Genomic DNA, 26,226 nt, shown 5'->3' on the forward strand with positions numbered 1-26,226 from the left:
ATTATGTATTGACTCATTAGACATACTTGGAATAAAAATAGTAACTAAAGATAGAAGGGTTCTGCACCTATATAACATCTATAACAGACCTTGCCCAGTTTCCAAGGTGTCTGTAATTATAGAACATTTGGATTCCGTTCTAAACTTATTAGACACAAACATAAGCATAGGAATGGGTGGTGATCTTAATTGTAACTATGAACCTGGAAATATTTTAGAAGAGGAAGACAGTGCTAACAAGATCCCCACAATGTACAGTTCTGTGCACTGTGTTAGCACTCAAAATCATGAGACTAACGGTTGGGCATGGCCTGAGAGCATACAATGGACGTCTACCATCTGACGTACCTAAGGCCCCAACTTTTTGTAGAAGTAAGTCTCAGAGCAAAATTGATTATATAATCTTATCGTTTGATATATGCCCGTATGCAGTAGATCTAAATATTATGCCAAGAGTAGAGAGTGACCACCGTCCGCTTGAGTTTGTCTTTCACAGTAGATTGTTGTTTAGCTCAACCGAGAGTAACATTGTAACTTATGTGAGCCCAGATGATATTATAGTTAGCAACAATCGTTACTCAGTTAAATGGGCGTATATGCGGGAACATGGTGAAATGCTGGCAGGTGTTTATAATATATTTGGAAATATTTTTTGCAGATATGCGCCCACATTAGTGGAAAGTGAAATACTCTTAGACCTACATAAGGGGTTCTTCAAAGAACTTATCCAGCTGGTAACAAAAACGCAAAAAAAGACAGGCAGCGAAGGAAATCCTCAGCTTGTAGGGAAATCCTGGTATAATAAGGACTGTCGCATTGGCAAGGCTGAACTTTTCCCTGATATACAAAACAATAATATGCCGACAGTCAAAGAAGCTAAATTAAAATACAGGAGAGTACAAGAAAAGGCCAAGGCATCATGGGATGAAGAGATTCCGTCCGACTTACTTACTGCTGCCAAGAACAATGATCAAATGTCATTTTGGAGACTTGTGGCCAAACGAAATAGAAAAGGTGCTAGGGATGTTTATCTTGATGAGGTTACTTGGATCGAGCATTTTACTAAGTTGCATGGAGCACCTGAGAATGATATGACTCTTTCAAATGATGAGTTATTCTTGAGTCCAAGTGAAGGTAAACTAGACTTTGACCTACAGGAAACAATACTGGCAATTAATCTAGTTAAAAATGGGAAAGCCCCTGGACTAGATAACATTCCGGGAGACTTATATAAACACGAAATCAGTGTCTGGGGCCCCTATATTAATTGTTTGTGGAATGCTGTAGCTGCAGGTTCAGATCTTCCCGAGACATGGAGGGGGGTGGAAATCATTACAATTTTTAAGAAGGGCGATAGGAGTGATCCTGCAAACTATCGCCCTATTAGTTTAATCGATATTTTACAAAAGATGTATGCAAGGCATGTTTTAAATCGTATAAACATTTGGATTGAGAAAAAAGCAGTTACTACAAAGTTTCAGGCAGGGTTTATAGCCAAAATAAGTACTATACATCAGGTCTTAAGGTTCTGCTGCTTGTGTTGGAAGAATGTAAATATAAGAAAGGGTTATTTATATGTAGCCTTTGTACACCTTAGGGCTGCATTTGATCTTATCCCCCGAAATCTGCTGTGGAAGACACTCAGCTGCCTACGGCTACCAGACAACCTTTTAGAACAGATTATGAGGTTGCATGAAAATAAATATGCTAAAGTCAGGTGGGGCCCGGGCGGCGAACTTACAAGGCAAATCCCTATGAAGAGGGGAGTTTGCCAAGGCTGCGTGTTGGCGCCTACTTTATTTTCGTTATTCGTCAACAATATCCCATTCTTTTTGGAGGGCTGCAAAAATGACGCACCAAAACTGAGGGGAGAAAAAATACCAGCCCTCCTTTTCGCTGACGACACCATTCTTATATTGCAAACACCTAAGGGACTGCAATGTCTACTAAATACATTCCAAACATATTGTAGCGAAAAAGGCCTCGAGATCAATACAAATAGGACAAAGTATATGGCTATAAACCCTCATAAAACCTTCAGGGAAAATGTGGTTTTAAACGGACAAAAATTGAAACATGTTAAGAATTTTAGCTACTTGGGTGTTTCCCTGGATTCCAAATTATCTTGGAATACCCAAAAAGAAAAAAGTAAAATGATACTATCGCAAAACATGTTACCGATTATGAAAAGGCATGGAAATAGTCTTAGCAAAGCAGTTTCACCAGCACTAGAGGTATTTAAGTTCAAAGCCCAATCAGCAGCACTATATGGGGCTGAATTATGGGGACCCATGTGAAAAAAGGTCTTCGAGGTTGGTGAAAATAAATTTTATAGAGCATTGCTAAGACTACCCGTGCACACACCACTAATACCAATCATTCTTGATCTGAATATGAAACGTGCCGATCACCATTACATTATGGAATTTGATTAAGCGTGTGGCTACCCCCACCGGGGGTGTCCCGGCGCTGTGGACAGAAACGGTAGCGACTAAGCGGCTAGTAGCAGGAGAACAGGGATGTTTTCAATTTGGACCTGCAATGGGGTTCTAATTCAGTGAGTCTGAGGTTAAGCGGTAGGGAGTTCCACAATTTAGCAGTGACCACTGCAAAAGCTCTGCCTCCCCTTCTATAGCGATGAAAGCGGGGAGGTAGTAGGAGACGTAGATGGTTGGATCTAAGGGAACGGACTGATTGGACCTGCTTCAATCTGTCTCTGAGATAGCCTGGTCCATACCCATTGAGTGCTCTGAAGGCCAGGACCAGGGCTTTGAAGTGGATGCGGTGAGAGATTTGAAGCCAATGCAAGTTCCTTAGGTTCGGGGAGATGGAGTGACGATAGGGGACGTGGCAGAGCAGTCTTGCCGCCGCGTTCTGGACAATCTGTAGTTGTTGACGTAAGTATGCAGGAGTCCCTACATAAAGACTATTGGAGTAGTCCAGGTGTGAAGTTATGAGGGCGTGCACCATGCGATCTTGAGACCATTGGTGCTTTGGGTTAGACTTTGGTCGACACCCGAGTTGTCAGATTATAAGGATGGATTAAAAGAAATAATGGAATTGGACAACAACAATAGTATCTTATGGCTCAACCACGTTTGTAATTGGTTAAAAAAGATTGGTCTGTCACACTTTTGGAATAATCCATCAACATTAACCCAAAACTCAAAAAGATGTTAAAGCTATCATTCTGGGCATACATGGAACACAGTAGGTCAAGTGAACGAGCATATGGATCTTTAACAAGTAAGTTTCTAATGTTTAAAGATAGTAGACACGTCAACCCGGCCAAGAAGTTGGCCGAATAGAAATATGCTAAACTTGTGCTGGGGTAATTTTCAGACATTAGGACACATTTAGCGTGCCTGCACATTGTTTCTTCCTTACAGAGGGGTCTTATTGAATTCCAGCTGGGCCCATAACAAAAGCAGAAATTGTTTGGAGTGTCCAGGCTGGAAGCTATGGGGAGCCTCACAGCTAACTGCAAAAGAGATAAAACAAAGGCACACACCTTTTTTCTTCACAGGTGCTTAAGAGTGGTATTCCTTTGGTTTTGTTCAGTCCCTACATGTAAGAGATATGAATGCATTGTAGGAATGTCAGAATGTTGGTCTGGCTCAGTATTTTGCACAAATAACAATTTCAATTCCATATTTGTTTTATTTCTTGTATAGCGCTATATTCCTATACTTCCAATGCAGGGTATCAGAGCGCTTTACATCACATGTACACATTATAGATTGAAAATAAGTCTTATGTGTGGAAATCATTGTGTAGGGTGTGTTACATAACACAGTGAGGGTTACAAGGGGTAGGATCCATGTCCTCATAGCTCACTGTGCTATATTAGAAGGATTACAATTTATGAGCTGCAAGTAACAAAATGATCTCTTTATCAAAAGCAGTAACCACTTACCCATTTACATAAATACAAATCTGTCATCTGCATTGCAGGAGACACATTAACCTTCTATACTACTTTGATTCAAAACTAGGACGGGACAAAACACAGATCACTCCAGCGAATACATTAACCTCCAGAGTTATCTTTATTATTCCGTGAGATTTAGTTGTCACACAAAGATCACTGCAGCAGGTGCCTTAACCTCAGAAGATATTTTGAAATGCAGATTTTGAAACCAATAAAGCAGAACAGATATACTGCCATGCTTCTCCTTGTCGCCAATTTTGTGGCAGGGATTTTAAAAATAAATGTATACATTGAAGTCCCAATTTTGCATTGGGGTTGTGTCACTGTTTTGATACACAACCGGACCCAAATTCTAATTTGTTAACTATTGTAATGCGCTCAGATATACACACAATAGACCTGCTAAACCTATGAGTGAGGTCTTAAGGTGTAATGTCACTTTTTATGTTGACATTTGTTATACCACTCCCTGTGATGCCACCGGCATTGTCCCACGCCGTGATGACCACACTGTGATGTCACTCGACATTATGTCACTTTCATACTGCCTAACTTGGTTAGTGCTCCCATTTCTGTTTTTTAGGAGTTGTGCCTTGTCTGGGACTATAAATCAAGAAACAATGATCAGTGTTGCCTGAATACATGCGCACTCTCATATTTGTCACAATTGTGCTGGCAACCCTGAACTCCAATGTGTGGACTAAAACAACGAATTAAAAGGAAATCTGCTGTTCCATAACTCTCAGTCTGGGTATACAGTGCTGTGGATGTCCACACCCTCCTGCTGGCAGCGAAACCTAAATGTTCACAAATGAGTACCTGTCACTAATATATTGAATTTCAGTAACAATAAAACAAAAAAAACTTGACAAAAAAATAATGGTACTGCTTGTATGGTATCTACCTAAAGAATTCAAGGGTTTTACACCTAAGAAATACAGTAATGTATTCATAATGTTAGTATATTCTGCGTTGTATACACATTCCGGGCTGTATTACCATTTTTATTAAAAGGCCCCCTCAAACAACATCTTTAAAGCAAGAAAAAATCCGTTTCGTTGATTAGAACTCGCATTTGTCGAATAGTTTCTGTAACCTACTGTAGTTAATTAGCTTACAACGAAAACATAACAAATAGAGTGTGCAATATTAAATATTCATGGAATCAATTAAGGAAACATGAAATGTAATGCACAGAGCAGGTTGATGGAATTTCAGAAAATAATGTCCATTAATGTTTACAATTGTGAAAGGTGTACAGGGAGCGGACAAGCTGACTTGGTTAGACGGGAAAAGGAAAAACGTTTTTCTTTCATGTGTTTTCTACTGTTATGCCCCGTGGCTCCTCATTGTGTTTTTTCACGCTGCGATTGTATCCTAAACACCATGAAAATGCCATGAACGCTCCACACTCCGGTACTCATCTGAGAAGTTGTTTCCGGATGCAAAATAACTTCGAAATCCTGGTGGCAGCTTCGAGCTTTACAGATCAGCAACAGCGTGTGTGTAAATCACAGTGAATTGAAGAGAGATTTAGAGAGGTACCTTAAGACGCATTGCAAAATAGTATTTCTCTGCAAGATTACACATTAATAGCTAATGCAACCATTTTAGGTATGCCTTACTATAACATATTATGATTTGCTGCTTGAGCATTACATGTCAGTAAACGTTTAATTCTCTTCTGGGCTGTGGTCCTTAACATGACAATTGATGAAAATTACGAGCAAGTTAATGATGAAATGTTATACTTAAATTGACAGGCAGACTTCTGCTTTATAGCCACATATTCAGTTATTTTGCTAGATGCTAATAAAGGTGAATTTTTCTTCAATTCGCTAGTCGATTAGCACGATTAACAGAGAAAACCACGTTTGTAAATGCATGTTATTTTCAGAAGCAGCAGAAAAACACACTTTGCTTTACAAATATATGAATTGAAAAGAATACTGAATTGAATGAATATCTTTATTCGGTAAAACTTGATCACCATAAAAGAATACAATATACATTTGTTTAAAAAAAAACATTTCAACAAGTTAAAAATAATGACTATCAACAAGGAAGACCATGATTAAAAATATAAACAGAGCACAAGACAATACAGTTGATAAGCTGAAACGTGGTTAGATCAGTTTTCCGACTCTGACATTATTGAAGCTACACCGGAGAATTACTCCTGGGTCAGGCAAGATAGGCCTGAGGGGGTGGGAGGGGGGATTGCGATTATCTTTAAGGACACTTTGGGTTGCTGCTTAGAACGCACGCCGATCATGGAGAGTGAGGCGGGTCTCTTCTCGATTAAAATTAATGGGGCCATGACGCTTAATGGATGTCTGGTATATCGGCCCCCAGGGGCCTGCACTAAGTTTAGGGAGAGCCTGTTAGAAAGCCTCATGGAGGCGACCCTGCGCAGGGATAAATTTCTCCTTTTAGGAGATCTCAACCTGCACCTCAACTGCCCTGAGGCTATCGGGGTTGAGGATTTTGGTCGGGACATGCTTGCCCTGCAACTGGACCTGAAACTTAAGTCGCCTACGCATCGACTGGGACACCTCCTGGACCCGGTCTATGCTAATTGGGAAGGTGTGGAAGTGTCAGGTGTTGAACCCTTTCCCTGGACCGACCACTTCCTGGTGGCATTCTCCATACAGAGTAGAAACTCCAACAAAACCAGCCAGGTACCCGCTAACTATCTTAGGAGGAAGTGGGCCAAATTCTCGGTGGCAGCTTTTAACCAAGCCCTAACTAGGGACGGTTTGCCAGGGGGTGAGGACATAGAAACAGCTGTCCTCAATCTGAATCAGCGCATTACGGCAGCGCTTGACCAGACAGCCCCACTCTGCCGCCCTACTACTACAGGCGCCCGGAAAGATCGCTCAGCTCCTTGGTTCAGTGCTGAGTTGAGACTGACAAAGGCAGACTGTAGGCGGGCAGAAAAAGTCTGGAGGGTGTCTTATGACAACCAGGCCAGGGATCTATTTCTGGAAAAAAGGCGCATTCACCACAGGCTGATAAAAAAGTCTAAGGCAGCCTATTTTGCGGAACAAATTCAGGGGGCGGAAAACTCTGCCAAGGAACTTTTTGGCATCTATAAATCCTTGACGTCGGTGCAGGCATCTACAGAGCCGGAGAGCTGCTCTACGGAGTCTTGTGACCGAATTGCAAACTACTTCTCCGCTAAAGTAGAGAAGATTTATTCAACTTTCCCTATTCGGCCTATAGGGCTGGACCTAGAGGAAGCAATAGGGCACACAGAGACGGCAGGGCATATTACACGCTTTTGCACCCCTCCTCCTGAGGAATTATTAGTGGTGTGCCGCTCTGTAAAAACAGGTTCCCCGTGGGACCCGGTGTCGCCTAAACGCTTGGCAGACAGTCTGGTAGTCCTGGAGCCTTATATAAGGCATATCCTCGGTGTATCTTTCGGGTCAGGGAAGCTGCCGGTCGGATGGAAACAGGCGGTGGTGCTCCCGCTCAGGAAGAAACCACATTTAGGCTTCGAGGTATTAGAAAATCTGAGGCCCATCTCCCTCCTGCCTTTTCTGTCAAAAGTGGCGGAAAAGGTGGTTAATATCCAAATTATGAAGCACGTAGAGGAAAGGGGACTGCTCCATGCGACGCAGTTTGGTTTCAGGCCACGTCATTCCACTGAGTCCGCCCTCCTCATGGCAACGGAACATCTGAGAGAGGGCGTGGATGCAGGCCAAACTATGGCTCTGATCTTGTTGGACCTCAGCGCGGCGTTCGACACTGTAGCACACAACATCTTGCTACAGTGTCTGAACAGAGGTGGCATCTCTGGCACCGCGCTGAGATGGATCCAAGACTTCCTCAATGAGAGAAGTTTTCAAGTCAGGCAGGGAGACTGCTATTCTAGGGGGGTGCCTTTGGGCCAAGGCGTGCCGCAGGGCTCGTCCTTGAGCCCTACCCTTTTTAATTTGTACGTCGCGCCTGTTGCATCGATCGTGGAGAGTCATGGCCTCCAACTAGTCTCTTATGCCGACGACACGCAGCTGGTAATCTCCCTGTCGCAGGCGCCCTGTCTTGCTGCCGATGGCTTCCGTTCGTGTATGAAAGATCTTGCCGAATGGATGGCCAACAATTGCTTGAAGCTGAACGGCAGCAAGACAGAGGTGCTGGTGGTAGGGAGAGCCCAGTCTGCCTGGTCGCCGGCATGGTGGCCCTCCTGCCTTGGCCCCACCCCTACCCCGTGCCTAGAGGCGCGCAATTTGGGGGTATGGTTTGACGTAGGGCTCACCTTTGGCCCCCAGATTAATCGGGTGGTGGGAGTCTGCTTCGGGATTCTGAAGAAGCTGAGAAAGGTCCTGGACTTACTCCCGCTGGAAGCACGTCAAACCCTGGTTCATGCCCTGGTAACAGCTCGGGCGGACTATGGGAACCTGCTGTACCTGGGAGCGCCAGAAAAAAGCATGGCCCGGCTGCAAGTGCTGCAGAATGCGGCTGCACGGCTGATACTCAGACTGCCAAAAAGGGCGCACTCTAAGGCGACCCTCCAGCAGCTACACTGGCTCCCTGTAAGGAGAAGAGTGGAGTATAAAGCCCTATGTACCTGTCACCGTATTTTGAATGGCAGGGCACCCGTCCCCCTGACGAATTTGATCGAAGCCTACATACCAACACGGGCACTTAGATCAACAGGGGGTGGCTTACTGAGGACCCCAAGAATCAAGAAGGCCCGCATGGGAGGCAGGTCTTTCAGATATTTGGCGGCAACTTACTGGAACAAACTGCCAACGGACCTGCGTCTGGAACTAGATGAGGCCAGATTCCGGGCAAAATTAAAAACCTATCTTTATAGCAAATAAGGGCCCGTGATGTCTTTGCTCCCTGTCATCTGTCTACTCCCACTCTCAGCGCGTGGACACGCCGGTGTGCGTAAGCGCAGCGCTCAATAAATGTCCCAATAATAATAATAATAATAATAATAAGGGCCATAAGCAATGGTACTCAGCAATTCGTTTAAGTAGATGGCCTTCAGTTATCTCTACTCTGGTCAATTGGTGGCATAGAGTTAATTTTCAGAATTCTTGAGCGTGTAAGCCAGGCACTACTCAAAAACTTTGCACCCCGCAAATCAGTGTGGTAGATGAAGAATCCGAAGAGAGCACTCGTAAGGCCGATCTATGGCATCTCAGCCCCAAGCCCCTACAAACTGGTTTCAACCAGATGTTCTGTGCCACTTTATACGCGGGACAGGCAAAGAATAGGTGGGCCACAGTCTCTTTAGGGGCCGCACACCCCGGACATGATCGCGATGGGCCACCATAGTTAGACCATCTTGTAGTAAATTCATGAACCGGGAGGGTCCCGTACCTTAATTTTAGATATAGGGCCCTATCTAGCGGCTTAGTTATGATGTCAAAGAGGGGTTCCAATTTTCTAGCCCACTTGAATTCAAGAAAGCGCTCCGTGAGTGAGCCTCCAACCATGCTGCGTGTTGCATCGGCCTGTACCCAATCCCAATATAGTTTCTTGATCACCAATTTGGACGGGGGGGATTGGGTCTCCCATACATCTCTCAACCCCAATTGTGAGACTAAGTGCCTCAAGTTATTTAACCATCCAATTTTGTTACCAATATCAAGCGAGATTAGGTCGTCCAAACCTTCAGCATATTTGGCCAGCTCCTTAGTCCTTCTTAAGCGAACCCAAAAGAGCAGTGGGCGCAGCCTCACTATATCCTTTAGGGCTCGTCTACCGAGGTCTAGCCGCAGGGGGATCAGCGGGGTGGAAACGGGGAGGGCCACCACATCTCTCAAAAACTTATTTTCTGCTAAGGTTAACTCAGTAACATTATCGAACCCCCATAATTCGGAGCCGTATAATACAGCCGGGAGTATCTGACCCTCATAAATGGCCATAACCGGTGACACTGGTTTGCTAATTGATTCCCGGTACTCTCGCAGGGTCACCCCAGCTACTCTTTTGTGGCCCAGTAACATTTTGGCCAGGTGATCCTTCCAATTAATTCGGCTATTTATCCGGACCCCTAAGTAGTCAAATGCGTCAACCAACTCCAAGGGGGCCCCATTAAGCAGAAATTTGTTTTTAAATTTTTTGGAGGGCGAAAAGGCCATCAATTTAGTTTTCGCGGTGTTGATGGTTAGGCTTCTATCTGTACAAAATGAACTAAATCGGTGCAAAAGTTTTTGCAGGCCTATCGGGGATTTAGCTATCAGTAAGGTGTCATCGGCGAAAAGTAGGGTCTGGATCTTTTCCCCCGCCAGGGATGGAGCATCCGTCTCTTCTCCTTTTAGATGGTCCACCACTCCATTCACAAACAAGGAGAAGAGGGTCGGAGCCATAACACACCCCTGTCGGACTCCACTCCTCACGGGTACCCTATCTGTCAATTGACCCTGGGCACCGCATCTGATCCTCGCATATGTCCCCTCATGAAGCCTTACAATTAGTCTCAAAAGTGTACCAGGGAAGCCCATGCTTTCCAGAATCTCCCACAGTTTAGCACGAGGGACCAGGTCAAAGGCCGTCTTGAGATCTATGAAGGCCATATACAGGCTGCCCTTCTTGATGGTAACTGTCTTCCAATAGATCCCAAATAAGCGAAAGACCTGGTCCATCGTGCCCACCTTCCGATGAAATCCGGCCTGGAGATGAGAGAGAATACTTTCATCCTCCATCCAATCACCTACCCTTGAGATAATGACCCTGCCAACCACTTTCTGAATTATATCTATCAGACTGATAGGTCTGTAGTTGGCAGGGTCATCTCTTGCCCCCTTCTTATATACAGTGACCACCTCGGCACCCTTCCAAGAATCTGGCACAGGGCGGCCCCTTGCTATCAAATTCATTATAGTGGCTATAAGATTGGCCCAGGCCAAGGGCTCTGCAATCAAGAGATCCCCAGGGATCCCGTCCGGGCCGGCCGCCTTCTTTGGGGTCAAATGTCTAATAGCCACTGCTACTTCAGAGGCCGTGAATAGACACTCAATCTCCCCGCGGGGTTCCCCTCCCCCGCCGCTAACCACCATAGGACAGGTTATATCTTCACTGCCACCATATAGAGCTGAGAAGTGATTAAACCATTGTTGGCTAGTTATATGGGCTGCTAGAGACTGGGATTTACCCTGTCTAGCTCTATTAATTAAATCCCAAAATAACATCGTATCCCTCTTGCTCACAGCATCTGTTATATCCTTCCAGTGCTCCTCCTCCCAATCACGTTTAGCCAGTGCTATTACTCTCAAATAATCCTTCCTAGCCGCTCTAACTAGTATTGGATTCTTTGTGAGTAGGGCAGCTGTCAATTTTTTCCTTTTCCCCTTACATTGTGCCGAATACCACGGGTTGCTAGAGATGGGCGGTGTGATGTTCGGTCTACAATTTTTCCCTTTGGAAATAAAATAATGACTCACTTTATCTATCGTGCCTTTATAAGCAGAATCGAGGCTGAAGGAAGGGTTCGGGGCACTATCATCCTCCCGTTCCCTTACCGCCAAATCTCGATGTAGCTCTTCAACGAAGGATTTAATGGTCCCTAGTTGGTCTTCATTTAAATGAGCCTTTTCCCATTTTAATCTTCGATTATTTTCATAAGGGATAATCTCCTTGGTTATTTTCAATAGCGCACACGCCCCCCTCTCTTTACATTTCCCCCATTTAAACTTACTGCATAGAGGGTTATGGTCACTATCCATAGTGGGTACCACCTCCATATCGATAAGGTCAGACCACATACTAACGTCCATTAAGATATAATCTATTCTGGACAGGCCCATAAGCCTGTTAAAAGTCATTGCACCTGTCTTATCAGACAGGGTCCTGCCATTAAGAGCTCTAAGTTTGTGTTCCCTGGTAAGGGCATTCATTTGGATTGCCCTTGCGGACCATTTTCGAATGGGTGGTACTAACAAAGGTGGGATAGACCACCTGCAGTCTTCCTCCTCAGTGCCTAGGGGGTCATCTCCAAGGAGGGGTTCATACGTACAATTGAAATCCCCACCCACAATAATTTTAGCTGCAGGAGGGCAATTAGCTAAAGCAGAATCTAAGCTCATTATAATTGTAGAGGTGTTATCCCCCGCAGCACCTCTAGCATACACATTAAATAGATCAAGCCTATTCCCCTCAATATGGCCCCTAGATGAAAGGTGCAGTATATCACTACACTGAGGGTCATGGATAATCATGTCCCAATCCAGATCAATTCTTATCCAGACAAGAAGACCTCCTGCTGGTCTACCCTTCCCTCTACTTATCGCTGGGGAAAAGAAAGTAGTATATCCGGGTTTATCTATTGGTAACAGACACCAGGTTTCCTGAAACAGACAGACATCGAACTTCTCGATGAATGCGTGCCATTCAGGAATGTCTATCTTCCTTTTTAGCCCTGCTACGTTCCAGGATAACAGATGTATTACTTGGCGGCCCTTGGGGGCTGGTGGAGGCACACCCTTTCCCCCCCCCCAGTACCCACATTATTCATGCAAATATTACCCACACAACTAGATTGCTTAGGGAGTGCAATACAGTCAACAGTATTAAACGTACCCAGGGTTTCAGGGGGAGCCACGTTCGAACAGATACTAATCTTATTAAGATCGACTGGAGTATCCTCCTGGCATTTGTCGTCATCAGTTCCCCCAACTTGCGGGGGTTCCACACCTTGTTGACCACAACCCTCCTCCTTAGACTGTGGGCATCAATCGCAGTCCTCCATACCAGAGAGCTGCGAGAACCTATTACAAGTATCCAGAGGGGTGAAGGGTCGTAAGTGCTCCATCCCACTGTTGTGGCTTGGGTAATGTCCCTGTGGAATCGTGGTCCAACCAAACTGACCATTGGGCTGAGAGGAATACTGGCCATACAAGGGATAGATCCTACTATTTAAAAATTGAGGATTGGGCCTCGGAGGATAGAACTCTTCCCGGTGGTTGGGGGGGTACGAAATCGACCTTAGGTTAAAGCCCTAGGTGTAATACAGTTTCCCCCTCCTCCATTGGGCCAATTTAGAATGTAATCTACTGCCCGAGGATCTCTAAAATTGACCACCACTAAATCCCCTTCAATGTCTTTACGTCTGCTGCCCAACCAAGTAATCCGCCTAACATGAACTATATCACCATCCACATTTGGGGCTATGGGCCTGTATGACCTCAACCAATGAATTATTTTATTTTTCAGTTGGGCATAACCCTCCTTCTTATTTTCTGCTAATGGCGGAACCCCGGTCAAAACTACTACATAGGGCACAGCTTGTGGGGGAATCTCCACTTGTGGGACCTTAGTTACGGGGCCTCTAGTGTATCTTCCTTCCCCCTGCCCCTCACGATTATTTACTACAGGTGCCTTTAGCGCTGTCCTTTGAGAGTCGCCCTCTGACCCTATTATAAAAATATTTGAGTTTTGTAAGGGGTTTGGTTTTTGATTACCAAGCACATCCCTACCATGAGGCTGTGTCGTCTGTTTAGACAACTGAAGTTGGGCAGTAGGGGTTTTAGCTGGGGTTTTAACAATCTGGTTAGTCGAAACCCTAGAGATAGATTTGGGTTGAGCCCCCCCACTCCCCTGGGCCTTGGTTAACGTAGCCATACTATTTATAGCAGACTCTATTAATGTCAGTCTAATTTCGACTTTCTTAATGCTCTCAGTAATAGGTAGGAGCAGGGACCTCAATAAAAATTCCAAATTCCCCATTAGTGAAGGGGAGGTCAGTCTGTTTGATGTTGTTGGCCCCCGGTTAATATCACAGTCCACTATGTTTGGGACCATATCGGGCGGAATAACCTCTGGTGTTAGTGCATCGAGTGTTAGTGATGCTGGCAACTCCACCGGTGCCCTTACATGTGATGTGGATAATTTAGGCCCTTTGCCAAAGTCTGAGTGGGGAATTTTTACTTTGCCTAGCCCCACCCTTAGTTTCCTCCTTTTTTTACTCGGTGGTGGGCCATGTATCTGGGCTACCACTAGTTGTTTAGGTTTCGTTTTCCTAGGCTTCAAAGGAATAGTATTATCAGAGGGATTATGAGTGGGAGAATCAATTACAATAGGATCGGGGATCGTACAAGGGGTGGGGGTACAGTCACGCAGCAGAAGAGGGAAACCTTCTTGACTAACGGTTTCCATCCCAATGTCAGTTGAGTCCCCCTCCTGAGACATAGAAAGGGTAACAATGTCAGTAGAGGTTCTATTTTTCATGCTTTCCACTGAGCGTCGCCGCTCAGCCCTTCGCTCAGCCATGATCAATTCCTTGTCTCCCTCAGTCAAAACCTTGGGGAAATATTTGTCCAAAGACCCATTGCGAAGTTTTCCCTTCTTCCCAGGTGTCCCCTCATCGGATAGCGTAGCCATTGAACTAACCTGTAGCAAGGAGCTCCGATCTACAGAAGTTAGAGGATGGGCCCAGCCCGGCCTGCTCTGGCCTACGAGGGCCTCAGAGGGCCCGCCCTTTGCCCGGTCTTCGCCCCGAGCTTCGTCCCGCGCGCGTCCCGCTGCGGGACCGGTTGCCTGATTATATCCTCCCGGATAGGGGGCGGGGCCGCTGCGGGAAGAGGCTACAGGTGTAAAGACTGCCTCGCAGTCCCGCAGCGGTGTGGGCGGTCAGGGCGGGTCCTGGAATCAGCAACAGCAACTCTCCGATGAGAGCCGCGTCCAAGAGGGAAAGCGTTCAAATCCAACGACGAGCAGGTCAGCACAAAGGAACCAAAGCGCCCAGCCAGGTCAGCCCCGCTATTCTACTTCTGAAACAGATATTTCCTAAGGGAAAAATAAAACACCCACTGGCAAGAATTACTTGTGGAAGCACATAACTACAGGCCACAGCCTGGGGTCTGGTCGCTTCCCGTTGTGCGTCATGACGTAGTGGAAGCAGAGACCAGGTACAGTCTTCATGTCAAGATTTCAATATTTAGATCAGATAATTCGATGAGAACATCATGCCTTCAGCATCCAGTCAACCAAGAACTGTACGAACACCAGGCGCTAGAGAGACTGCATGGTTGAAAAAGGGGAAGGGATATCGGGCCAGATATATGAAGCCTTTTACCGGTCGCAAATGGTCCAATTCACAGAATCGGCCCGTTTGCGAATGGTAATAAGCTGTTTGTGATGTATCATCTGAAAAGGCATTTGCAAAACAGGGAATCACAATTTTTGCGTTTACCTAATTTGCGAATGCATTTAGGGAATCTCAATTTGCGATTCCCTAAATGCAATGTAGGCTGCATTTAAAAATTGCGGCCTTGCTTTAAGGAAATCGCAAATTGCCACCAACTTCAAGTTGGTGGAAATTTGCATATCCTTAGAAAAATGCACCAAATTGCATTTTTCCAAGTGCCATGTGGCACATACACACATGTGTGTATGTGTGTGCCACATGTGCGCACATGAGAATTTTGGGGGGTGCCTCAGGGTGGCCTTTTGGCCCCCTTGCACCCTTGAATTGCATTCGCAATTTGTGATTACCAATTTGGTAATCGCAAATTGTGAATGCCTTTCCATTCATTCCTATGGCCTCTAGGCCATTCGTTCATATGGGCCTCTAGGCCCAAAGGAATGAATGGGAAGGCATTCCTTAATAGCAAATCACAAATTGTGATAGACCCATAGGAATGAATAGGAAGGCATTCCTTAATAGTAAATCACAAATTGCGATTCGCTATTGAGGAATGTGTAGGAATGGCTATTTATTTTGAGAAACCTACATACATTGCATTTAGCGATTCTAAAAAAGCGAATCGGTAAAATTTGCTAATATAGAATCGCAAAATGCAATGTTGATACATCTGGCCCATAGAGAGAAATGAAATGACAGCAGGTGTCTGCAGCATAATATTGGAAGGTGCATAACAATGAACCCTGGTCTGCAGTAGACTGGCAGGTATCTCGTGTCATCCTACAAAATAAGGTATTGACAGTCTGAGTATTTACATTTAAGGTAATAACAAATTTCCAGGGATTGTCTTAAGAGAGGACCTGCCAGCCTGTGGAAGAAGAGAAAGCGTGACCAGCATCCAGATGACCAGGATACTGCCCAGGAACCAAATGTCTGCAGCAGCAGAATGCAGGAGAACAGGATGGCTGAAAGTGAAGCTCAGCAACTGAGGAAGGAAGTAACACCAAATCTTGTCTAACCACCAAAAAGGGAACTAAATGGAAACAAAATAACAAGGTATATGGAATGCAGTTATGATCTCTATTTAAACCAGAGTATCTACATTTAATATGAATCACCCTAAAGCTTTTACTTACAACTTTTTTTCCTGGTTTTACTGATTTGCATATGACTGGATTCACATTACTGTGATCAAGTTGTCCAAATTACAAGCCATCACTTCCACTATATAGGGATTACCTCTGATTAACTTACACATGATTATGCTTCATTATTAGTGACTATGGCATTCAGCCATCACCATCCCAATGCTTCCACCAATGACAACCAAATCCAGACTCTTCCCTGACTGAGTCAGCGATCATATCCATTGCTGCTCAGAGACGCCGACACATTATTTCTGATACCCACCACGACAAATGGGTGTTACCAGCTATTTCACCCATACATAAAGCATTTGAGAGTGGCTTTGGGTTGAGTGGCTCTGCACCTTGAGGAACCATGGTACTGAGCTCAGACGTAATCCATGAGGACACACTAGCACTTACATATTCTAAGATGACACTCATCTTTTCTTGACACCTTTGCTAGTGTTAGACTTCCGCCCGACCACTCTCACACACATTGCTGAATGATCGGATGCACACACCGGTCAAAAGTGGCTGACCTCCCCTGGCCCTCACTCCTGAGGTGATCGCGACAGGGTAGGTCACTGCGTAAATGTTGCTAGGATGACATAAATACCTTTCACATTCCATACATTTCTATGAGCTATGAAGGCATTTCATATACCCAACCTACTCCTCCGAGAACACTTTTAATATTTTTTCATGTCTCCTCAGTGCGCTAAATTATAGCGTTCCTCCAGACATCCTCGAGGAGGCAAGAACACTACCCAAATTGGGTAAGTGGCCCATCCTCCTGTGCCTACACAATGTATGAAACTACTTACATGGTTTGTCTGTATTTTGTTTACCACGTTTTTCCCTCTTTGAATGTTACACCACAATAACATGATATCATCAAGGTTGGACACATGCCAGTGTTGCATAACACAACACATATTAAGATGCTTTATTTACCAGCATGTTACTCAACATATGCTTTTTATTGTGTTCCCTCCCTGCTCCAGCAGGTCAGCTACTATTTAGGATACTTCATTGTTTGGATTCCATGCACCACACCTTTGATTCCAAACATTGTCTAGATTTGATTGCTCTCTTTTGGCCCTAAAGAAATGCCCTAGATCAGTAACTGGCAAAAATAGCCAGAAATATGTTGACATCTTGATTATAAAAGCACAAGAGATCAGTCAGCATAGGTGGTTCACATCATTTTATCCTAACAGGAAGGCTTACTGAATTAAATCTTTCCCCTAGAGATTTGCCTGATCTATTTCAACTCACTTTCTCACACTATCCTGACCCTCACTTACACCAAACTACACTTATGACCCCACACTGGCACTTCACATTTGGCTTTGGAAAAAGATCTCTGATAAAGAGCCCCTCTAGAAGTTGCCCGTCGAGCATTGAAGCATTGGCTCGACAAGGAGCAAGACCTATGATGAATCATGACACTTGCAAGAGTGTGTGAGGGTTCCAATTCCAAAAGGGAACCACCCTTTATCTTTTGATTTCAGTATATCTGACCTTATAGAGTACTACACAATCTCTTCCCCCCATATAGGAACTGCAGACCTACTTGCCAACAATCTCATTTTCAAACTTTTGTATATGAGAACCTTTGAATGTAGTGCATTCATCTGTAGCGATGCTTTGATTTAGACAGCAGACAGATCCTTGTTAAAACATGAGACACAATACAATGGGTGATTTGTAAGTAAATGCAATTGTCTCCAACTACCCCCTTGTTGCACCATATCCCCACTGATTGCACTTATACAGTGATAAGTCTGTTGTCAACATACAACGCCTGTCTCACATCATGAGAAGTTGTGCCTCACACTGCCCCCATTGTTACAGTAGCTGTCATATACATCACAATTCTGTGGATGCACAAAGACTGTGATACACTGGCATGTTTCCACATTTTCATTGGTCGTGTGCAAATATGGCTAGTCTGTATGTGCCCTACTTTCCAGCTATAGTAATCCAATGCCGCCTGCTCACCACACTATGGACCACTAATCAGTCCACCTGCAAGCAGGAATTCATCCCTTTGCCAATTGATGGTAACATATGCAGTGGCTCTAAACATCTAATACAATTTAGACTCATATGCTTCCCCTTAACCTCCTTTGTCATTTATTCCACAAGTATGTGCATTACCAATGTTATCTCTGAGATGAAAATATACTCAGTTTGATGGGTGTGAACATCAACACTAGGCTTGAGACCTATCACAATGTGTCAGTCACCAAGCCAGTGACCCAGGTGCTTCTCATTGATCCTTATTCTCAGCAGAATATATGTTTACAACAACATTTAGGATATGCTGGTAGGTAATTGATATCAGAGGCTCTGTCCAGAAAGGAAACATCTGTGTTAACCCACACATGGACTCATCAGTATTTAAGGTGGGGGGCAGGAGTTTCTGAGACTCTATGATGTCTTTGGGGTCAGTCACCACTACCACCTTCTTTGCCATGGGAATATTACTTTTTAGGAGTGAACCTGACACCTCCTAAGAAGGGTGGGCAGTACACTCTGCTCTGCTGTTCAGCATTTAAATAGTTGCAGCTCATGTTGTGACAGCTGCCACTCAAGTAAATAGTCTACTCAAGCAGCAAAAAGAAAAAGCACCCTTTGCTGTGCAATGTGGTGCATTTCACACTGATTTTACAGAGTGGGACAAGTTTTTGGCACTAAATATCAAAGTGATTAGGGTGACAGACGTGAGTAAAACACCATGAGTTCTGCCCACCCCTGGACAGTGGTGGTTGAAGAACAGGGATTGACAATAACAGAAGGCAAGGAAGAATAGCTTTGATAGAGGAACATGGGAAAGAGTGAGCAAAAGTCAAGGAATAGAGTAATCATGGTGCTCACCGGTGCTGAGTTGACTGGGCATCTTGCATGACCTTGATCACAGTGATGATTTTGTCACCTACGCATTCAAATCCCAGAACAGTATGGCCTGCTGTCCAACAGGTACCTGCTTCATAGTCTCTGTGGTGGTGTTCTCCTATACCAGTCATGAAGTTGAGGTCCGTCTATCCACTTCCCAGGTTCGGCAGCACCACATTTTGAGCGTGACTACCCACTCTAGAGGAATAGGGAGTTAGAAGAAGACACATCTATTCATTTGTTCACTGCATGATATTTGTCAAATGTCATGTAATGAATTTCACTTTATGTTTTCTGAGAAAGACACTAGCTGGTACCTTCTAAACCAGGGGTCTCCAACCGGTCGAACGCGAGCTACCGTTAGCTCGCCTAGACCCTGTGAGTAGCTCACCAAGTGCTGCTCAATTTAGTAGCCCATCAGTTTTATTTTGGGCTATTTAGGCTTATTTCCGTGTCTGTTGCCCGCCCTCACCCAACGCAGCTGCTCCAATTGGCTTGCGCTTAGATGGGGTGGGGCGGGCCGAAGTGGATGACGTTTCTTTGCTGCAGTCTTGCGGTGGAATGGTGACGAGGGCTGGGTGCACCGAGGGATACTGAGTAGTGTGGCTGTTGGAAATATGCTTTGGCCCGGTAAGGGAGAAACAATGGGCAGGGGAGGGTCAGTGCTGCGAGAGGGTCAATCAGTGGAGGTCATCGAGGAGGGTCAGCTGAAGCGGAGGAGGGGACTTTGCAGCCGGTGCAAGAGTTTTGCACCCCTTCCCACACCCCCCCCATACACACCCTCCTCCCCCTTTGCACAGGCATGGCTCAGGCACTATCAGCTCTGCGACCACAGCAACGGCGGGACAGAGCAAGAGAGGGGCAGGGGAACCAGAGCGAGGCTGGAGCAAAGTAGCGTGGAGTAAAGTGGAGAAGCGTGGCTCAGTGGTTAGAGGCGGCAGACCCGGAAGCTGAGATCAGCCGTGGACCAGGGTTTGATTCCCCGCCTCGGCGGGTCTCGGGCTCAAAATTCCACGGACTCGACAATTCTCGCTCCGGTGCCTACTCGACTCACGGGGTCACACTCTGCGACTCTGGGCAATAGCTTGCTTAATCTCCACTACGGCCCCTCGCGTCGGGATGCCTGGCTTTCACCTTGTGGATACCCTGCTGGGGTATCTCACAGGGGAATACCAGGACGGGTTCCCTAAGCAAGCGCCTTGATACCTTCGGGTGATACGTGCGCTATATAAGTCGCAATACAATACAAGTAGGTCTTTGCTCTCAGTTCTTGCCATCTGGGTGGTGACCTGATAATCTCTGGTTTTGTGACTACGAGATTGAAGGAGGTGTTAAGAGAAGGTCTGGAAAGAAAGATAGAGAGGGGATGGGGAGAAAGAGAGAGGGGGGCTGGGGATGGACAGAGGAGCTGGAGAGAGACAGGGAGGGGCCGCTGGAGAGACACGGTGAGGGGCAGGACAGACCGGGGCAGGAGGAGACAGTGGTGCTAGGGTGAGACTGGGGCGCTAGAAAGAGAGTGAGTGAGAGAGAGGGGCCGCTGTACTGAAAGAGACCGCGAGGAGCAAGAGAGAGAGGGGCTGGGGAGAGACAGTTGGGGCGGAGAGAGACAGTGAGGGGCAGACAAGAGAGGGGCTCGGGAGAGACAGTGGAGGTGCAGAGATACCGTGAAGAGGCAGGGCGGAGAGGGGGCCGGGGGAGACAGTAGGGGTAGAAGGAGAGAGAGGGGCTGGGGAGAGACAGTGGGGATGGAGAGAGACAGAGGGTTCGACGAGAAGATTGTCGTGATGTCACCGACAGACTTAGGGCGTAGACCGGGAGAGAGGGGGGCAAGGAAAGAGTGAGGGAGAACTAGAGTAGGTGAACAGGGCTCAGGACAGGAGCAAGGGCAGGATAAGGGCAGTGTAGGGTTAGAGAAGGGGCAGGGAGCATGGGCAAGGTGCAGTAAAAGAGAGTGTGTCCAGGAGCCAGGACAGAGTGCAGGGGTTGGGACAGAGAGCAGTGGCAGAAAGGCCGACATATTGGGCAGAAGAAGGGACAGGGGGAGTGCAGCGATAGAGGACAATGGTGAGCAGGGCAGGGACAGGTGCAAGGACCTTAGCCATGGACATGCAGTGAGTAGGGAGTGGGTCAGAGGCAGGGTCCTATGGCACAGAACCGGACAGACAGGGGGTACCGGAAGCACGGAGTGAAAGCAGGAGTGGACAGAGAGCAGAAACAAGGGACAGGGTGCAGGGGGCGATAGCATGGGCATGGAGCCGGGCAGGGAGAGGGCACCGGCAGCACGTGGTTAACATCGTAATGGTGGGTTTTATTCTACATCAGACTGGGCATGGTCATAGTCATGGCCCTACGGAAGGATCACATGAACATTCACACAAGATCACTGTTGTAGATAATTTAAGTAGTTAGCAAGACACATTTTCGGGTTATTAAGATGGATTTATTAAGTTACATAGGATAAGACACATCTTCAGGTTATTAAGATGGATTTATTAAGTTACATAGGATAAGACAGCAGAGCAGTAAAACCTCACAGCTGACCAGATCAACTGCCAAGCCTGGAATCTCACATCATAGATAGAACACTCTTAGGTAGTAAGGGAGATTGGTAAGATAAGAACACTAAGGAAGGACTACAGACACCAAGTAGTCATATTGAAGTAAGTATAAATATACAACAACCACCCCCGAGAAGGAGCAGAGCACCAGTATGCGAGCTGCCTTCATTCATGTTGTGGGAGACCTGGTGCAGAGCGTTGGGGTACTGGTGGCTTCTTACGTCATCTACTTCAAGCCAGAGTATAAAATTGTGGATCCCATCTGTACATTCCTCGTCTTTTCCATCCTGGTCTGGGGGTCACACTATACTAGCCGTACTGAGGGATGTGCCGCTCGTACTGATGGAAGGGACTCAAGGGGCGTAGAGTAGACTTCAGTGCTGTGAAGGAATCTCTGCTGTGCATCCCCAGACTGAAGGCGCTGCACAGCCACCACATCTGGGCACTAACTGTGTCGCAGCCAGTGCCATCAGTGCACATTGCAATCAATAAAGATGCTGATGCCAAGGTATTGCTCAAAGAAGCCTGCACCCAGTTACAGAGCAAATTTAACTTCCACACCACGACAATCCAGATTCCACATTGAGAACTACTCGGAGGATATGAAAGACTGCTATGAATGTCGAGACCCCTCTGACTGAAGATTCCCTCTTCGCCCTTAGCAAAGAGGCTCGATTGATGGACCTGTGCAACACAGCTGTGTGTGGGAACAAGTCAGAGGTGCAGGAGGCCTTTTTACAAAAAAAAGGTTGTTGTTACACTGATGCTAGCTTTCTGACTCCTGCCTTCACTTCAATAAAACATCCAATAGTTGCCACCAACCTCCCCTGCCATGCCCCATTTAAGCTTCTACCTCTCAAGCTGGTCCATTCTGAGCCTGTGCTGACTGAACCAGAGGTGGGCTGGACCACAACGTGCCTTTTCACTGGCCTCTGTGTGCTCTTCAGGGACACAGGCAGCTCTGGCCACTCCACAGTGAGGCCTTGACTGTTTCATGGTGTCATGTGGCCACTCAGGATGTTATGTATGGTTGTTTTGTGGTCTGTTTGTGTGACAATTTTATTGGTTGGTAGTCTGTGCCAATGCTTGTCTGTGGGTTTTTGGCAATTTGTGTGCCGATTTTATTGGCTGGTGGGCTGCTTTTTATTGTAAAATTTTCTGATAGTACCAAACATTGCCTGCTGCAAGGACAAATAGCCAAGTAGTCTTCCATACCTTGAAAAACACCGTCCTACAACATGTCTAAGTTTTACCTATTTTGCAAAAGTGGGCCACCTTTTTTTTAGCTATTTCATTTGCCTTCCCTATATTTAATAACATAACAAGTCTAGTTGCAAAGCGCACGATTACCCGAAGGTGTCCTGGGGCTGAATAACAGATGTTTATAGTTACCCAACTCAAGGCTATTCATTATATCGACCTCAAATGGATGAAAGGATGAGTGGACCTGCTGGGATTTAAACCTATGACCATGAGGTCAAGCACAGGCCCCTGCAGTGGCTGCTTTATTGCAGTGAGCCATCAGACCTGGCTTATTGGGCTGCTTTTAATTTGGTGCCAGAGTCTCTTTTCCGACTAGCATCAGCCTTCGCTTGCACGGCTTGTGCTTTTGTTGTGTCACTGTTGTGGCTTGTGCTTTAGCTTTTTGTCTCACTGTGCTGCAGAAGGCAGTGCACATGTAAAAAGGGGAAAAAAGTTGTTTCTGTCAGTGTTATTGTGTTAAAGCCACAGTATGGGGCCCATGGGCTCTGAAGAAATAGGCTTAACGTCAATAAAACTGGGCGGGGGAGGTCGCTCGAAAAATGCGCAAGTTGCTTGGAGTTTAGTAGCTCACGACGATTTTCACTGACCAGAAGTAGCTCACACTACACAAAAGGTTGGAGACCCCTGTTCTAAACTATGCTGTCCTTTTCTGTTGGGGTTTTGTCACATGGCCCATTGTCCAGTGGGTGGCTATGGCAAAGAAAGAACAGCTGTAACACATGTTTCTTTGCACATTGCTATTGGCTAAACTTCAAAATTGGCTCAAGTCAGGTTGGCAGATGAAATGGCCTGATTTACTCAAGGTCTGTCCCACTGAGGTTTACTTGTAAGCAGAACAACTGGACATAGTTAAATAGAGATCACACGTCATTTGATAATTTTGACTTTTCATGCATTCTGCCCTGGCATCAGAACAATAGGGCAATGAAACACTTAACTGAAAAACTCATGACACCATAAAGCAAACAATCTACAGGTATAGAGGTGATAGCCCAGAAATGTAACAAATGCTTTTACCCTTAACTTATGACAGAGAACTCCAACTTCGAGCAGCGAAAGAACATTGCCACCATGTTAGAATAGATAGCAAATCAAAATCATCAACTTAAAACAGGTTAAAGTTTCAGCCAATGGTGAGAGGCTTGGTACATTTTAAACGTTTTATTTTTCATTAAGGAATGAGCAATAGTTTTTTTCTTGTTTGTATTCAAAATTAGTTATATATGTAGCCGGTTACAGAAATATTAAGAAAAGATGGTGGAACCGGCATAAAAAATGATAGTGTGTTTCTTAAATAAAATAGTCCCTTTCTTAATCTAAAATTATAATCTAAAAGTACCTACCCTAACCTAGTATGACACCCATAAAGATTTCATTCTGGAAAATAGCAAAGATTTGGAGAATCAGCAAATAGTTGCAAAAGAGAGAGAATGCCTCTTAATAGAAGTTCAGGAAAACTCAGCCAAGTTCACTGACAATTGCAGTGGCAACCGTAAATCCAAGTAAAATGAATTTTAATCACAGCAGTAGCTATGATTTAGCCTAGGGTAGTAAGTCTCCTCACAAAGTGTAAGGACATATAGAAAAATCACAGTTAGCAGTTGCTCACAGCAATTCAGGCAAGCACAATGAAGTGCTAAGGGACATGGCAGAGTAGGAGTGCATAGAAACCATGTAGCAATCAATCAAATATAGGATTGAATAGAATTGCATAGCATTGCCCCTCTAACTAGAAACACGTATAATCTAAACGCATAAACATGATGCAAAAACAGGTTTTTAGTCACTTGAACCAATGCAGAAGGATCTTCCAATGGTCCGTCACCTCTCATCTTAGTTCCGACGGAAAGCTTGCAAGATCACATGTGGTTATCCGAAGACTGCTAAAGCTTCACACAGTAGATGCATTCGATGAAGGTTTTCACGAGAATCCTCAGTGAGCCTAACCTACTAGTTGTTCATCATCCCACTATAAAATAGACTAGTCCAATAAATGAAACATTTTCTATTCATAAGATCCTGAGAAATATTTTCTATAACAAGTTTTACTTCTACTAAACATTTAATTTATTATTGATACATGGTAGGTGACTCATTTCAATATGATGAAATCATATGGTGTGAGGAATGAAAGAAACGCATTTTCTTGAATCAACACAATATCTGACAATGACAAGAATTACAGTTACATCCTGGAATAAATCAGTTGTTCAAAAAGGCATTTTCATTAAAGGGAATTAGAAGGAGAGAGAAGAAAGAAAAAAAGCATTAGTCCTAGTTATGTAAGCACAATTAAAATAGGAGCTTTCTGTTGACTAATAAGCTGTACGCTTGTTTTTACACATTAAATAAATGCACATTTCTATGGTTTGTTCATGTTAAGCATTCTCTATGTTATTGTCACACTACATGTTTGTGTAATGCTAATATTGTCTAGAATATTTTTTAATTTATCAGATGTTTTTATGTATGTATGTATTATTTGTACAGCATAAATCTAGACAAAAGGCAGCAACTCACTGTACAGGGTCAAAGATAAGGATACAGAACACTAATGAATGGAGAAGTAGCTTTTTATGGCAGCTGAAATGTAAGCACAATGCATCATGATGCAGTGTTCTTTAAACAGGTGCACTTCGAAGTCCTTTATAGTTGGGGTCATAGTTGGGGCAGTCTAGATGGATACAAAGATGTTGTTTCAGGTTCTAGGTGTATTTACAGAAAAGGCTTGTCACCTTGTTTTTTTCACCTTTAATAATGTCTTTGTTTCAATCGGCTCAATTGCTGGTCTGTGCAGCCACATTTCTCCTGCTCCCAAAGTTGCTGCATTTTGATTCCCACATCTCTGTTTGATGTGTCTTAAACATATATTGTTATGATTGTGATTGTACAGCGCACATACTTTTATGGTCTTATAGACCGAAATAAAGGTTTTTGAACTAAGAACTTTGTTTCCAATCTGATAGGGCGCTGGATGCGTGTGTGTAAAGAGCCACCAGAAATGATGAGTTTTTTAGCCAGAGATGTACAAGTGCTTGACGAGAAGGCTTTGTAAATTGGGAAGCTAGTTTAAAGAAGTTGCAGGCCAGTAAGGTCAGCCAGTAGAGTTCCATAAGGATGAGGGTGATATGATCCTATTTCTTCAGTCACTGGATGACTTGTAGAATGCCCTCAATTGTGGCCAGTGCAGAATCTAAGTGGCCGTAGAGCATGATCTTTCCACTGTCTAGATGCGAGAGTCCAGGAGCTTGAGCAGCAGTTCTAAAGTCACTTTCAGGGAGGAAAAGTTTTGCTTTGTTTAGTAGAGATAGGTGACACCAGGAATTCTTTCTTTTCTTGGAAAGT

General features: G+C 44.9%; 1 pseudogene; it reads left to right on the plus strand.

Annotated features, from left to right (window-relative positions):
- Nucleotides 1–596: 596 nt before the first annotated feature.
- LOC144828129 (uncharacterized) lies at nt 597–22,259 on the plus strand (annotated as a pseudogene).
- The last annotated feature ends 3,967 nt before the right edge of the window (nt 22,260–26,226 follow it).

Source organism: Lissotriton helveticus, chromosome 4_1 (genome assembly GCF_964261635.1).
Source record: "Lissotriton helveticus chromosome 4_1, aLisHel1.1, whole genome shotgun sequence".
Taxonomy (NCBI): Eukaryota; Metazoa; Chordata; class Amphibia; order Caudata; family Salamandridae; genus Lissotriton; species Lissotriton helveticus.